At 43.9% G+C, this 15,049-nt stretch overlaps 1 pseudogene; it reads left to right on the top strand.

Annotated features, from left to right (window-relative positions):
• The first annotated feature begins 13,732 nt into the window (after nucleotides 1-13,732).
• Nucleotides 13,733-14,170, top strand: LOC129676651 (60S ribosomal protein L37-like; annotated as a pseudogene).
• The last annotated feature ends 879 nt before the right edge of the window (nucleotides 14,171-15,049 follow it).

Below are 15,049 nucleotides of genomic sequence, written 5' to 3'. Positions count from 1 at the left end.
TGGGACGACTAACACCCGACCTGCCCGCGCTAGAGAGTTGTGAATTTAACACGAAATAATGCGTGCCGGGCTGCGGGGGAGCCACGTCTCGTTCGAACTCCGAATTTCAAGGTCCTAGCAGAAGCGCGGACGTTAACCACCTAGCGTCCCACTTTCCAGGACTAACAGATGTAAAGTATAAAGCCCATTAGACTGCATCCTTCACATAAGAAAGAAAAAACAAAAACAGGTAGAGCAAGAAAAGCAGGAATTGTGGACTTTGAAGCCGTGGAAGCAGGGTTGCAAGTCTGATACTGGCTAAACTGGAGAGCCGTCTCCCTTGAAAGTTGGGTACCTATCAGGGTGGGGGGCTTTGAAGATGGAAAACTTCGTTCCAAGCAAGGACGTCTTAAATAGGAGTGAAAAAGAACAGAAACAGCAAGGGCTGGGCCAGGGAAGCCCATCTGAGGCTACTGGAAAAGCGATCCGAACCAAGGCGCAGACAAGTAGGGATGTTAACCTGGAAGCCAACGCTGGCGGGGTGGGGTGGGGGCGGGGGACATGACTCAGTAGCCCAGGTTTCTAGCATGGTTGCTGAGACAGGTGGGAATAACATTTAGCCAGATGGAAACAAAGCTGCCTTTGTGTCTGCAGGTGTGTAAGTTACCAAACGGTAAAGGCATTCCTTACTGATGACTGGTGGTGTGGTGAGTTTGAATGTGGGCTTGTTGGTTGGGAAAACACGCCCCACTCATCTTTAATGCAGAACGGTATCCATTAATTTAGGACTTCTAGATTTTGCTACACGCGTCCCCAGTTTACTTTTCCTTGGAGAATTGACTTCCGGATTAGTAAATAAAAAATAAAATAATTAAAAAAAAAAAAAAAAACACAAGGCGGACATGGGAAGTCTCTAGAGGAACTGTTAGATTGTGGTGGCATCAAGCTGCCTATTCTAGGGCTACAAAGCAAATCCTAGAGTTTAACATTAGGGAACCGCCCACAGGTAACACCCAGTTCCAACTTTGTTAGTGGTGGTTTACAGAAAAATGTTCCCCGTCGCCACAGTCTGCTGATAGGTTCTGGAACGGGGTAGAAGGGAGTCTGCAGACATGGATCAGTTAAGGGTATGAGGACAGTGCCCTGAACTGGCCTGCTGTGCCAGCGACAAGAGCATCAGACTCAGAAGAAAGCATACGAGAGAAGCAGAGGGCACAGCTTTGAAGATACTGCCCAGTGAGCCTTGAAAATGGAACAAAGGAGTGCAGGCAGCCTATAGAAGCTGGAAAGGGCAAGCAAATGGATTCTTGTACTTAGAGCTTGACCTCTGGAACTGTAACAAGAATTGTTATTAAGCCAGCCAGTCTGTACTAACTTGTCACAACAGCCATAAGAAACTAGTACAGTCAGTAATAAAAATGACAGTTTACTGGTGCGTTGTCCTTTATCGAGGAAAAAGAAGACAGTTTATCAGGCTGCCTCACAGATTCAGCATTGTGACTGAGGTCTAATGGAGGGACCTCCACATTTAGAGGAGAATGTCAAATAGCTAAATTACACAGGTCTGTAAAGGACAATAAGACCTGGGCACGGATGAGATCAAGGAAACAAAATAATTACCTCAACTTTTAAGTTAGTTTCAGTTGCTTATAACAGCATCCTTAAAATTCCAACTAAAGCCATTTCACCAAACACTTGAAAGTTTAACATAAGATGTGCCAACTTCTGTCCAGACAACCCTGGCTATTGCTCAGATAGTCAAGCAATTCAGTTTGGAGTAGAGGTAAACACATGGGAAGATAGCTGTCCTAACTGGTTTGGGTTTATTGTTGTTTTGGTTTTGTTGTTGTTCAGGTGTAAGCATACTAAAGTAACAATGGTGCTTACACATGGGAAGTACACAGTTCCTGTACCTGTGCTGCCTCTGTTTCAACATGGTATAGGCATTACTAGCTCATTTAAGTCCTGTAACAGCCCTTTGGGTAGGTGATATTATTAATTACAATACTCAGAAAGCTATATCACAGAAAATTTAAGTAATTACTCAGTTTTACAAAATTAGAGAGCTGGTATTCCATATGCTACAACCAATAAACTAACCCTTCACACCACATACTCCCTGTTCACATGGAGAGGTGCTGGCAAACAGGGCTTTTACAGCTCAGCAGTGTTTGTGTTACAGGGCTGCTGTGTGTTTGATCCCACTCTGTCCTTACATGAACACCAGGGAATCTTCTTTTCTAGTTGGAAGCTTTAAATTCTTTGCCCCCTCTTGACAACTGATGTGTCTCTCTTTATAGGCGATGTGAGTTACATAACTGAATTGCATAACCGTGTTTCTCTCTTTGTGTCCCTGCCCCCAGAGCCCTGTGTAAATTGGTTCGCTTGGCATTTGTGACTGAGTGGCTCAGTGTGCACATCCCTCTCCGTTAGTGTGGTAGTTTCCCATCATCACCTTAACAAAATAGCCGAGGTAACCATTGCTGGTTCCAGCTCACAGTTCTGAAGGTTTCAGTCTGGTATCCAATGGCTCCATTGTTTCAGGCCTGTGAAAAGACGGAGTGTGCGGAGGAGATAAACCAGGAAGCAAAAGAAACAAGGCCAGGATCCCAGGATCCCCTTCAAGGGCATGCTTTTTAACATCTTAAGGACCACCCTCTGTTTTAAGTGGTGTTTAATATTTACTATTGATTTATCTTTTAGTAACACTGCTGTTAAACCTAAACAGCTGTATACCCAAATCACCACACAGAGACTGGGTTTATTTAATAAACCTAGAACACAATGCTGGGCAATAGTTACTCCCTCCTAAACCTCCAAGTCTTCATAGTTTCCTAACATTTAGATTTCACCCATTATACTTGCTTTTAGTGGTATATTAGGTCCAGCGCATCTCTAGAGGTTTGTCTGCCTTCAGTTCCTTTCTTTTCTGCCATGGCTGTGGAGCTGAGCTAGTTGAGCCAGCCACAGTATAAAAGAGCCATGCTTGTTTACCCCTCAGTTAAACTGCAGCAGCAGCCAGTTTTGTTATCGAAGTCTCAGGTCTGCCCACAGGAGGCTGTCTTTTGCTCCTGGGCCGGTTTAAGAGTCTCTCCTAAAGAGACAGTAATTGACCTGGGAGTTTTTAGGTTTTAAGTTTGGGTTTTATCACTGGAAGCTTATTCCCCCCTCCAAATTATGTTTAAGTATGAGTTAAAGGGTGTGGACTCCTAGATTAGTTGGGTGCCATTTGTTGTTGGGTGCTTAAAATTTACTACTGATATATCTTCTGGTAATGCTGCTTTAGTCCTAACAGCTGTATAAACAAATCACCACACAGAGACTGGGTTTATTTAGTTAACCTAGAACACAATGCTGGGCAATAGTTACTCCCTCCTAAACCTCCAAGCCCTCATAGTTTCCTAACATTTAGATTTCACCCATTATACTTGCTTTTAGTGATATATTAGGTCCAGCCCATCTCCATCTAGTTCCAAGATCTCTCCTCCAGCTCTCCTCCTCTCTTAGCTCTCTTCTCCTTTCTCCTCCCACCCATTTCCTGCCCTCTAGCTCCTCCCCTCTTTCTTGTCCTCTGGCTCCTCCCATTGTACAACATTGTAGCTAGTTGCTTTATTTTGGCCTGTTTACACACAGTTGAGACAGGATGCTTAGAATAAGAATCACAATGCAATATCCAGATTGAAACCAGAGAGTAGGGGGGAGAAATCAGCATTTGAATGAACAAGGGTAAGGTGCATACATTTCAAAAGAACATTATACCAACAACCCTCTGTACCTCACACTGAAGGCTCCACCACCTCCTGCTGATGCTCCCTGGGGACCTTTGGTATGTGAGCCTCAGAGGACATTCTAGATCCAAACTACAGAAGTTGAAAGTTTTTCTGCATATAATAATTGGAGAAACTACCAAAAATTTCCTTATTTTCTAAATCATTGACAGCATAGACTTTAGAAAAAAAAAACTCATTTTAAAAAGAATGTTTTTGGGCCAGCCGTATGGCTCAACAGATAAAAACACTTGTTAAGCCTGATGACCTGAGTTCATTCCAGGGAACCCACAGGGTAAAGAGAACTGACTTCTGCATGTCATTCTATGTCTACTGCATGCATATGGCACACATGTTCATATATTCACAAAACATGTTTGAAAGGTTGTACTCTGACCTCCACACATGAACTGTGGCATGCACGTGGCCACACACACATGATTTCTTAGATGTTTATAACTTTAATATTTAGATTCTGGATAGAACTAGTTTAAAGGTTCATGACTTTGAAAATCCAGATTGAAAGAACCATTGTCTGGACCAGAAAGTATTTCAAGTAGCATGAAAGAGCCATGTGGCCATTCTTGTTTGTTTGTTTGTTTATATAAAATCTATATAACATGTGGGGTCTTTGCCTTAGAAAGAAGAAAGTATTTTCCCAAGTGCTGGCGATACGTTGTTATGATGGAGTTTAACATATGTAGTTGACCTGATAGCTCAGCATTTGTCAATGAAAATGTAGTTCCAAAACTCCATTTTCTAAATTTAATTGGCTTAACTCCAATAACTAATACCTAGTTAGTCTCTTTTTGTTTGTTTTGTTTTGTCTGTGAGAGCGGCCTAACTATATAGCCCTGGCTGTCCTTGAACCCCCAGAGATCTGTCTGCCTTCTGGGTGCTGGGATGAAAGGAATGTGCCATGTACCATGCCATGCATGCCTAAAGTTCAGGGGTATGGTTTGCATTGATCCTTCTAGGTACATTTGTCAGCCAGTCACCTTGATAATAGCCATACATTTCGTAAGAGCCCATTCAGATGATCTTATAGTCAGGAGTGAGCACTGAGGCTGGAGAGATGGCTCAGAGGTTAGGAGTATGTCCTGCTTTGGCCTGAGGACCTGAGTTTGGTTCCCAGCGCTCAGAGCAAGCAGCTCACTTCCTGGAACATCTCTTTCAGGGGATCCAATGCCCTCTTCCAACCACCAAACTTCTGTAATCACATATGCACATACCCACACAGAGACACACATATACACACGTGTATACTAATATACTAACATGTATGCTAATACTTTCTGGAAACAAATTTAACCCAAATCCTTCATCACTCTCCAACAGCACATGTCTGTGCTTAAATAGCTCAGGCATATGGGTAATGTTCTGTACCCGCTTAGCAGAGTTTCCCCGTGTGGTAAAATAGAAGCATCCAGCATCGTCAGACTTGAAATCATTTAATCTCTTAAGTACTGGCAACTAGTGTGAACTTTAAAAAAAAAAAAGAACAAGAAAATAACCCGTGAGTTTACAGACCTTCTGCTCTGCTGGATAAAACTTGATGATTTTTAACACATTTTCCCTTATTTTTGAACACCTGGTTTTATGAAAATTCCTTGATTGCCTGTGCCCCCCAGCTACCACCACAGACAGGAATGATTACACGGGGTGACTCACTCTGCACAAAAAGCCATCAGCCTCCTGCCATCTGCCACTGACATTATTAAACTCTGGCACTGAACACAGTGCCAGCTGGTCCCACGGAAAACACACTTGTCCATATTGTCTGGAGCCCACACCTGCAAACCTTCCCCCACCCCCTGCCACAAATGTTTCATCAACTTGTCAAGGGCATTCCAGAAACTACAGATAACTTTCCCGTAAGACTGCTGTGCACTTGGTGGCTCTGCATTCCTGAAGAAAATCTCCCACAGGTCTTTTGAAGCATCCTTTTCCTGGGTAAGGAAACTGTGACTCTGTGGTTTCTCTTTTCATTTTGGCTGCCCTGAGGCACTGACTCAGATTCGTGGCTCTGGGCTAGGAATGTAACTCTACTGTAAAGGATTGGTCGTAGCTTATGCAAGACCTCACTGTGGGTTCAATCCCTATAACCATAGAGAAAGATAAGGAAAAAAAAAAAAAAAGTGACGTGTACCCAGGTCTGAAGTCACAGGCTACATATCTGCATTCTGCTTTGTTCCCTGGTCCAAGCATGTTCGCGGTTTGCTTGCTCGGATTCACATATAAGTGTTTGCAGTCTCTGTGCAATGGGAACAGTTGTTTCAGGTTGTTTGGTGAATGTGCTTATGATGGCTATCTACTGCATAAAATGTGCCCTGTGCCCTCGCTTCAGGCTGGGAAGGCTGTGTGTGTCTAATGAGTCCTCCAGGGTCTAGTAAGAGTGAGAACCCTGTGTTACCTTTAGAGAAGCTTGAGCATTACCTCAGCTGCAGGATGATACCGCTTTTTCTTCTGAGGAGATGGATAAATCGTAGTGAACAAGTCCTGAGTTCTCTAAGCCACTCAGTTGTTCTCATCTCTCAATGCTCTCTTCCAGTAGGCTTGAATTTCAAAAAATAACTCTATATACCATAATCTTTGCTTATAACTCCATTCTACCTCACAGATTAATATCTGATTATTTTGTGTAGTACATGTTTCCATGTGTATATTTAAACAGCACATGACATGTTTTAAAAAAGATTCATTACTGTCTTCATTTGTTTGTTTCTCTGTGTACCCCTGGCTATCCTAGAACTCACTCTGTAGACCAGGCTAGCCAAGACCTCAGTGAGCCGCCTGCCTCTGCCTCCTGAGGGCTGGGATTAAAGGCATGTGTACCACCACCACCTGGCTTCTGTGTTTTCTTAATACATTTTTAGTGTTTATGTAGGTGACGGTGGAGTTGGTTGAAAAGAGTGGCTATTCTTAGACACTGTCTTCAGATACCAGTTATCTCACTGATACAATGTTTTAATCCTGAAAGTATCGCTAGTATAGGTTACTAAAGCAACTTACAAATGCAAGGCAATTACAGCATACCACAATTTTTATACTTGAACTTTGACATTTCTTCATTTTATTTTTGTTTGTTTGAAGACAGGATTTCTCTGTGTAATAGCCCTGTCTGTTCTAGAACTCACTCTGTAGACCAGCCTAGCCTTGAACTCAAAGAAATCCAGGATCTGCCTCTTCCTCTCAAGTACTAGGATTAAAGGCATGTGCCACCACCACGCAGGCTCTTTATTTCTTAATATGCCAAGAACCTTAAAAAAATTAATGATGGCCTAGGCTTTCTGTTGTTGCAAATAAAATTGGCGTTGGGCTAAATATAGTTTATTATTTGCCCTATGATTATCTCGGTGTATTATTTAACCCGCTATCGCAATTAATAAGACATAGACACCTGTTAGATTTTATAATTGCCTTATTTACCTGAGGCCTAGCAGATATTTCCACCTATGCTATCTCCATAACCTCCCGGCCTGAATCCCATGCCATCTGCCTTAACCATTTCCACTTGGCTACCTTCCATCCATATCTTACTAATACTTGCTTATATTTTTCATCCTGGTGTTTTCTCCATCCATGCCATCCGCAGAGTTTCTCCTGGCCCACATGGTTCCTTTTCTACACTAACCCATCATGGTGTGCTCCTTCCTCCTCTCTTCCCATCTGTTTGTCTGTTTCCTATTTGTGATTCTCCTGTTGCCAAAGCCTAGGAGCCTTAGCCACGCCTACCCACTCTGCCCTGCCCAGATTTTAGCCCTTTTAATCCACCAATCAGGAAAAATGTCTTATGAAAGTTTACACAACAAGGATAGGGTTATCCTGGCAGTAACCAGATCTTGAGGGCCAGTAATTAGCATCAAAATACAAGCATCAAACCAACCCCCAACAGCTTTCTATTGCCATTATTCATTTGCAGGTCACTTTCAGCTAGACACAGTGGGGACACAGAGATGAAGGTGCGGTTTCCAGTTTCGAGGAGCTAACAATCGAGCAGGTTCAGCGTGGCAGCCTTGAGTGTAAGCATTCATTTCTCAGTCTCTAGCTACATTTTAAGAACTCACTAGCTACTGTATTGGAACATTCACATATGGAATGTTTGAGTGATTGCAGAAAGTTCTGTTGAATTCTGCCAGTCTAGAAACCGTATGAGAACTGGGCAGATAAGGTTGAGCGATATAAAGAATGGCTTAAATGTTGGGTGTGGTGGTGCATGGCTTTAATCATGAGCACTCGGGGAGACAGAGGCAGGCAGATCTCTTTTAAGTTCAAGGCTAGCCTGGTCTACAAAGCAAGTGCAGGATAGTGAAGGCTTACACAGAGAAACCCTGTCTCAAAAAAAAAAGAAAAAAAAATCTAAAAAAAACAAGACCACTTCAACATGTTGATGTCCATTGCCAGGAACTGTCTTTGAAGAGTTCTAAGGAAGTCTCCTTTGGTTGTTGTTTGACAAATACTTACAGGCAGCGCTAATGTGGAACATGCATATGCTTCCCTGAGGAAAATGAATGTAGGGTTTTTCTTAGATGTGAATGGAAAATAAGGACCCTGTCCTAGTTTAATAGAGCAAAATATTCTTCTGAAAAACAGAAAAGTTTCTAAAACATTTGACAGGAGGGAAAAAAAAACAACAAAAAAACACTATTCCAAAGAAGAAAATGGGCAATGGGACTAAGTCTGCTTTGCATGAAATAGAAAATGCAGATTGCCAACAAGCATGAAAAAACATTCCATTTCACTTGTCCTCGGGGATATTGGATCAAATGTGAACTTCTACAGCTTCCTTGGAAAGTAGTCTGTTAGTGTCTACGACGATTGAAATGCACTTTGTTGTAGATCTTTCAGGGAACCCATTCTCCGTGCCTGCAGAAAACTGCCAGTGTACACACATACAGACACACACGCACACACACACACATACATTGAGGATATTTACTATGATACTAGATTCACTTTTTAAAAAATAAAGTGGAAGTACCTAGAGCCTTGCTCAGTAGGGAAGTTACCTGAGTGAGTTATGAAAAATACAATGGTGTATTTTTCAGTTAATAAAAAGAAAGACATGTACATATGCTGAGTTGTAAAGGTACAACTTGCACATTAGTAACGAAGGGCAAAGGTGACACCCTCCCTTGATCTCCAGAGCAGTTGGGGTCACAGGCAAACTCACCGTGCTTGACTCATAGCTCCACAGCAGGGCACTAGCTTCTGCATGACAGTGATGCTCGATGTGTGGTTCAAGAGCAGCAGCACATAGGAATTCCTTATAAATGCATGTTTCAGCCAATTCAGACCCCTGAAAACTATGGAAGAAGGCCTACCTACTCAGCTCAGGGTGAAGGCCAAAAGTCTCTTTAAACAAACTGCCATGGTTTAGTTCTAGAACAGCCTTCAAAACCCCACACATTGAAGGTGGTCCCCTGTGCAGCCATGTAAAGAGGAAGCCTGTGGAAGGTGACTGGACGGCAAGACCTCTGACCTACTAATGGAAGGAGCTCTTTCTAGACTCACAGCTCACTGGGTTTGCAGAACGGATTTTATCATAAGAGTAAGGTCTGTCTTTGCTTCCCAACTACCATGAGGCCAGACACTCTCCTTACCGTACTCACCGCAAGGCCCAGAGCAACCAGGCCAAGTGACCCACCATCTGAAACCTCTGAAACCATCTCTGAAGCTGCAAAGAGGGCCCAGGAGTTAGAGCACTTACTGCTCTTACAAAGGGCCAGAGTTGAACTCCCAGAACCCATACTGGGCAGCTCACAACCTCCTGTAACTACAGCTCCAGGCCATCCAGTGCCCTCTTCTGGCCTCCACAGGCACCCACACACATGCACTCATACCCACACGTACGTAAATAAAAAGCAATGGTTCCTCGTAAATTAATTATCTCTTTTTGGTAGGTTTTTTTTTTTGTTTGTTTGGTTGGTTTTTGTTTTTTTTAACTGACAGAAAGCTGCAACATCTATGCCATTACGGTTTTTTGTTTGTTTTGTTTTTCTAATAGCTTTACTGGAATATGAGTCTCTGTTTAAAGAGCACAGTTTAGCAGATTTTAGCGTGTTCACAAAGCTTTGCAAACATCTTGCCCAACTTAAGACATTTTCAATACAACAAAAAGAAATGCCATTCCCATTGTCAGTCACTCCCTTATCCCCACCCCTCATCTCCGGCCTCAGGCAACAAGTAATGCGCTTCCTGTCTCCGCAGATTTGCCTGCTCCAGACATTTCATAGGAACAGAATCACACAGCTTGTGGTCCTTTGTGACTGGCTTCTTTCAGACAGTGTGCCGTTTCCTCTGAGGGTTATGATATGCCAGCATCTGAAAGGGGCTGCTTTAGGGTAGAAATAGAAAGGGAGCAGTCGGTTGGAGCGTGACAGACCAGGGACATAAAAGAAGATCAGGAGACTGAAAAGAGGTGTGAGACCAGAAGGACATACAAATGGCACTAGTGAAAGGCGCCTGGTTCTCCATGTGGGAAAATAAGCTTATCAGTCTTGTTCAAAGGGTCCAGGAAGAGTGTACTGTGCATTAATTATGCATCTCTACTTGCTATGCCTATGCTAGTTTTAATCTTTTTATCTCCTTAAGCGATTTTTATCAAAGGGATGATAGGTAAGGCCATGAGACATCACCAGAGAAAGAAGAGTCTATACAGAAAGGGCAGTGCTGGGGATAGAGAAGTAAAGGCATATTTTCTATTCCAGGCACAAGGTACAGAATAGTTCACATTCACTCCCCGATTCCACTCCCACACCCCCCAGCCCCGCCTTGAACCTGACAGTAACCCTGTGAGGAAGAATGACCTCCCATCCCCAACCCCGTTAGTGGCGGAGTCAAGATCTTCTGCCTGGACTCAGCTCCTTTTGATCTCACCAGTGTTAGAAGAGAGCCTGGAGACGGAGCAGTCAGGGGAGTTCATCCATGGAGGCAGACAGGGCCTGTCAGCAAAGGCCAGGGTGTGCTCGTGCCAGGGTGTACGTATGGCATCCAGAGGGCAACTCTCGGCATTGGGCACTCCAAGGCAAGCATGCCGCCACCCCTGGCTTGTCCCTTCCCGCCTCCTCCACCCTTTTTGTTTGTTTAGTTTTTGTTTTTGGAGACAGGGTTTCTCTGTATAGCCTTGGCTGTCCTGGACTCGCTTTGTAGACCAGGCTGGCCTCAAACTCACAGAGATCCGCCTGCTTCTGCCTCCATGAGTGCTGGGATCACAGGCGTGCCACCTGGCTTTTTCCTTTTTTTTTTTTTTTTTTTTAATGTGGGTTCCAGCTTTTAGCCTCTTTGCTGTCTCCCGAGTCTCTAAAAACCTGCTCCTTTAATGAGCAGAATGTGCTCCCCAGTGACTGACTGTGCTCTGGGAAGGAGATATCAACATGAATGATATCGAGTGGGGCCAGGGGTGGGGGAGGGAGGGAAGAGGGAGGACTTTGTTCTAAGCTACACAGTGCCCCTCTCCGTACTCTACTCCCACTTAAGGTTGTTTCCTGTAGGGGAGGAGCATCTCCTTTAATTGACCTCTCCCGAGAACAGTAAGGCGTGCAAATACAGCTTGTTAGATGTTCACAGTGTACCCTAGTAAAAAGAAAAAAAAAGAACCCTTGCACACACACCCCAAGCCCCTGTGCTTCCCATTACCGTCACTCCCTCTCCCCGACAGGTAACTCTTTCTCCTGACAGGAAATATTGGTTCTTCTGAGAGGTGGACGTAGGGGGAGGGGGAGCTTATGCACCGGTGGAAAACCTATCAGCTGTGACAGAGCAATTTCTCAAACACATCCATTAATGATGAGGACACCCGTGTCACTGAGAGTTTAACAGTGGCCCTGTACTCCCGAGAGCTTAAAGTAGGGGCTACTGTGACACAACTAAGCTGCTTAGTCCAACAGGAATAAAGGTCCCACTACAGTAAACGACTAGCAAAGTCACAGGGGCAGTCTAACAGTCATGGAGAGAGCTATGAGAACATGGACCATAAAGAGAAATTGATGGCCAGCCACCCAATGTCTCGCTCACTCTGTAATCTCCAAAGAAATCAGAGCTGAGTGATGGAAAAACTAAGGTCCATCTCTAAAAATCTCAACACTTAGAGATGCTTACCCAATTTCAGCACTTTAATTTGGGAATCCACTGAATGAGCGGCTGCCAGGAAGACCGGCCCTGCCACATCATAGCAAGGGAACCAGTCATGGTTTCCCACAGTTCCCAAGAAGGATAGTGCTCATTTACCAGGCTAACCACTCAGTACTCTGTGCGCGCGCGCGCAATCCACCTGCAGTGTTGGTGCTTCCTATCCCAGCAGCTCTAGGTGCTGCTTACCCACGAATTCATGGCGAGCACCAACAACTTGTGCCGCAATCCTCAGGATGTGGTCCATACCTGACCAGCCACGTCAGTACCACCCAGGAACTTGATAGACATATTCACTGTAAAGCTGGAGATAGCTCAGTGAACAGGGTGGCTGTCAGACATGTGTATTGTAAGGCTGTGGAGATAGCTCAGTGGTCAGGGTGCCTGTTGGACAAGCATGAGGACCTATGTAGGGCTCCCCAGAACCCATGTGGACAGGCTTGGTGTAGTAGCACGTGCCATCTGTAACCCCAATCCTGAGCATAGCTGGAGACCAGTGACTCCCAAGGGCTTGGTGGCCAGCAGTCTAGCTAAACTGGTGAAATCCAGATTCAGCCAAAGACCATGTTTTTGGAAAACTAAAGGTCCAGCAGTAGAGGAAGAGATCCTGATGTCAGCCTCTGACCTCCTCACATCCTCCTTTTTCCCCTCTCTGCCTCCCTGTCCCCCTCTCTCACACATAACACAGCAAATATTTGTTCCAATATTCACCGAAGAGCCCTCTGCCGGCCTACTCCATCAGTGGGGTCCAGACACCTGTGTTCCGACAGCCTCCAAGTGATTCTGATCCATGTCTAATTTTGAGACCCACAAACGTGCATCAGATGCTAGAAACTGCTGCTGACAGACCCATATAGGATGGTTAATATCGATTTTAGACCTAGTTTACTCCTATTGATATTTTGCTTGCTGCGGTCCTATTTTGTCCATTTCGCCTCTCCAGATCATAATTTTTCTCAATATAGCAACCACTTTGTATTCTCAGCCTTGTTCTACATGGGCATTTAATATGATTTGGTACCCCCAATCATGCTCTGCACACTCCATTAAATCTTTATATCATTACATGACGTGATGTTGAAAATATTAACTCACCTCCCTGCATGTCTTGGTAATTCATGGCCCACATCCATTCAAGCAGCTAGCCCACGGGGCCCTGCAGGGCCCCACAGGAAAGGGGCTCTGTACCTTCAACACTCTCAACCTTGAAGCTTTGTCAGGAAGGACGGCCCTGAAGAACAGTGAGTCCCTGTGTAGAGGCCATATCTTTTTGCAGCTGAGAAAAAGGAGAAGTCACCTTCCTGAGATGTAGATTGTCTGTAGATCTGTGAAGGCAGGGCTTGTCTTTGGCTCCTGGGCAAACTCCTGGAAGTAGGCAATACGCTTGAGGAGTGATGGCTATGAGGGTGTGTCTAGGAGACTATAGTTCTAAGCTACAGAAAGAACATTAGCCGAAAAAAGAATGCCGATGCTTCAGAATCAGTCAGGAGTAAGCAGAATGGATGAGAATGTACTGACTTTCATGAGTGTTTTCTACCTACCTATTTCAACTTTTTTAAAAAAGCAAGCAAATTAAAGAAAACTATGAGAGCTATTTAATTGAACTTGACTTTTTAACTATGCAAAGAGTTCCAAACACTTAAAGGCATTTTATAATCTTTAATATGTTATCATCCTGAATAGAAGCTTAGGCCATCAGACACGTGGTGGTTTTTGTTTTGGTGTGTTTGCTTGCTACAAGACAGGGTCTCACTACACAGCTCTGGCTGTCCTGGACCTCACTAGGTAAGAGGAGGCTGGGCTCACGCTCACAGACCCACTGCCTGCACCTCCCGAGTGCTGGGATTAATTAAAGGCGCCATGCAGCACTGCACTGGGTTAAACAAGCATTTTAAAAACACCTCATTTTCCAAAGGGTTAAAAATAAAAAACCAAAAAACCTAAACGTTAACAAATTAAGAAAGATTTCTTGCTCTTCTGGTCTCTCTGGCCTCCGAGGCAGAAGCAAGATGTCGAAAGGAATATCATCCTTTGGAAAGCATCGCAGTAAGGCACACATTGTACCGCTGCTGGGGCTCGAAGGCCGACTACCTTCAGAAGTCCACCTGTGGCAAATGTGGCTACGCTGCTGAGCGCAAGAGAAAATATAATTAGAGTGCCAAAGCTAAGAGACAGAACCCTACTGGGACTGGGTGAGGCACCTAAAAACTGTCTATCGCAGATTCGGGTGTGGATTCCGTGAAGGAACACCTAAACCCAAGAGGGCAGCTGTTGCAGCAGCCAGTTCATCTTGAGGCTTTCGGTCAGTCATAAAATAAATAGTCTGCTTTCAAAAAAAAAATTCTCATTAAAATTTTCATATTTGGAAAGTAATACTCGGAGAGATGGCTCAGTGATTGAGGGCAATGGCTGCTCGTCCAGAGGACCAGGGTTCAATCTCCAGCACCCATGTGGCAGCTGACAGCCATCTCTGACTGCAGTTCCAGGGTATCAGACACCCTAACACAGACATATAAGCAGGCGAAACACCCATGAACATAAAATAAGAATAAATTTAAATAAAAGGAAAGCAACACTTGCTCATTTCAGATTAACTTAGAAAATTCACAAAAATATCAGGAAGATAAGTGAGCAGCCAGCGGTGACCATAACTTGGTATATTTCTCTGTGATTCCTATGATTCTTTTCCTTACTAACGTCAAAATCATGATATATGTAGATTGCTTTCTGTCTTCCCACATAATACCTCACGGTATTTTTCATTGTTCTTTGAATGTTTCAGGTCCAAAATAATATTTGAATGCTTAACTGTCATTAGAATAGATTATGGGTATATCAAGTTAACGATTTCCTCATTGGAGGCGTTTTGTTTTTTTGTTTGTTTTTGCAACTGTAAAAAAGTAATACAAACAAGCTGCAATCCCTGATTATTTTCAGGAGATAGAGTGCCACAGCATTGATATATATTTATTTTAAAATTGTTTGCTCTGTGTGTGTGTGTGTGTTTGTGTGTATACACTTAAGTGGGGAGGCCAGAAAAAGGTGTCAGTCTTAAAAAGGTGAGCCACCCAGCCTGGGTGCTGGCAACTGAACTCAGGTCCTCTGCAAAAGCAACCGCTCTTGACACTGTCCCCGCCCCACTGTGTGGTGAAGCATTTGCTTCATTACAGCTC

This window comes from Psammomys obesus, unplaced genomic scaffold (genome assembly GCF_907164565.1).
Source record: "Psammomys obesus unplaced genomic scaffold, mPsaObe1.curated_primary_1811, whole genome shotgun sequence".
Classification (NCBI taxonomy): domain Eukaryota; kingdom Metazoa; phylum Chordata; class Mammalia; order Rodentia; family Muridae; genus Psammomys; species Psammomys obesus.
This window is presented reverse-complemented; position numbering and strand designations above follow the sequence as displayed.